At 43.0% G+C, this 2,049-nt stretch overlaps 1 non-coding gene across 1 annotated transcript; it reads right to left on the reverse strand.

Moving 5' to 3' along the window:
- Positions 1-306: 306 nt before the first annotated feature.
- TRNAE-CUC lies at positions 307-378 on the reverse strand. Its single transcript has one exon. It is a non-coding gene; the product is annotated as a tRNA-Glu (tRNA).
- Positions 379-2,049: the final 1,671 nt, after the last annotated feature.

Consider the following 2,049-nt stretch of genomic DNA (forward strand, 5'->3'; position numbering starts at 1 on the left):
TGTTGTTCTTCCTAAAAGTTTGGCAAACACTGATTTAGCACTTCACTGTTTAAGAAGAATGGAATACAACAGGGAAAGTGTTGGGCTGATTTCGGGTTGGGAAAACACCCTCCAGGCCAGCAAAATGGCAGAAACAATTGCAAAGACTTACATGGGCATTTATATTTACAAGGCCATTTTATGTGACTCTTACAGAAGTTTCATTACAGTTCCTTAAAGTGAATGTTGACGTCATTGAAGCAGTATCAACAGGTGAAGATTTCAAAGTTGGCACTTCAAAACGAGTAAGCAAATAAAGATGCGCTTTTCCCTGACCGGGAATCGAACCCGGGCCGCGGCGGTGAGAGCGCCGAATCCTAGCCACTAGACCACCAGGGAAGGGTTGTCCTAAATAACACCTGAGAAGAGAAGCAAATGGATTGTCTGAATGCAATCAGATGAAAGCCATCGTCCACTAAGCGGTTGGAAAAAGGATAATATTTTTCCTCAAAATCCTTCACCAAGGCTTAGAATCGACTACAAGCTGCGGGAACTAAGGTAAGGTTGGTTCGGATGTGACACAAGTCCATCCCTTTGTTGAAATGTACAGCGTAATGCCGAGGAGCAGTTAAAGATCTAAAAAGTTTAAGAGTCTGAGAAAATGACAAGCAAGGTGTCTCTGAATGGGATACCCAACCTGGGCCGTGGCAGTGAGTGTGTTGGTTACTAGTTACTAGACAGCCAGGGGAGAAGATATGTGCTCTCCTGTGAGATCCAAATTCAAGTCCATAGAAAAAGCTATGAAAATGTGTAGTTGAAAGGGTAGGCCAAGAATGGAGCTTTCTGTGTTTTTCTCCATTCTTGGCCTACCCTTTCAACTACACTTTTTTATAGCTTTTTCTATGGATTTGAATTTGGATCTCACAGGAGAGCATATCTTCTCCCCTGGCTGTCTAGTGGCTAGTATACCTATGCTGATTTATCATCTTTTTACAGGGCTGTGTCGTCTCTCCAATATAGAGAAGGCCACAGGGGCACTGCAAACTATAGATGACAAAATCTGTATTGCACGTATTGTGCCCTCTAATATCATATTTTTCCCCCCTTTCTAGGGTGGCAGAAGGAGTCACCCTTGATTAGGCTGCCGCAATTGCAGCAGCCCAAGCAAGGGTAAACTCCCCTTCAGCCAACCTTGCTGATGTCAGGGAATCTTTTAGATTTCTTGGTCTTTTATATGACATTAGTGGGGGGGAGTGGAATTCTGTTACTTTAGGGAAGGACTGTGTCAGTATGTGCCAATTTTTCCTTAGTATATTTGAGATTTTATTGCTCATTTTAGTGCATGTTGACACAAATGGGATCCTACCGACCTTCTGTTCCTCACCTCGTGTTTTTATAGTCAGTAGTTGCTGTCGATTGCTATTTCTAGCCTTTTCTAGATGTCGATCCACCAGCTTTTTAGGGTACTTTCTATCCCTAAATCTCTGTCCCAATTTTTGCAGTCCATCATCTACCAACATTTCGTCTGACACTATCCTTCTTGCCCGTAAAAATTAACTAAAAGGCAGGGATTCCAAAGTCCTCCTGGGGTGTGCACTATCAAAGCATAGCTTGCTGTTCCTGTCGGTTGGTTTAATGAAAAGTTCGGTTTCAATGTTACCTTCCTTCACATAAACCGTAGTATCTAGGAATTGTAGGGATTCTGCTGAATACACCTTTGTAAATTTTAGTTGATCATGCAACTGATTAACATAGTCATGAAAACTATGTAGTTCTGTCTCTGTACATTTCCATATTAGGAAGATATCATCTATATACCGCATCCACACCCTCACATTACTGTAGAGGGTGGATGGGTATATAGATGCCTCCTCCAAGTGGGACATGTAAATATTTGCATATGTCGGGGCCACGTTGGACCCCATCGCGGTGCCCCGACATTGTTTGTAAAACACATCCTCAAACAGAAAATAGTTGTTATACAATAGAATCTCAATCCTTCCCTGGTGGTCTAGTGGCTAGCATTCGGTGCCCTCACCGCCGGGGCCTGGGTTCGATTCACGATCAGGG

This window comes from Bufo gargarizans, unplaced genomic scaffold (genome assembly GCF_014858855.1).
Source record: "Bufo gargarizans isolate SCDJY-AF-19 unplaced genomic scaffold, ASM1485885v1 original_scaffold_889_pilon, whole genome shotgun sequence".
Taxonomy (NCBI): domain Eukaryota; kingdom Metazoa; phylum Chordata; class Amphibia; order Anura; family Bufonidae; genus Bufo; species Bufo gargarizans.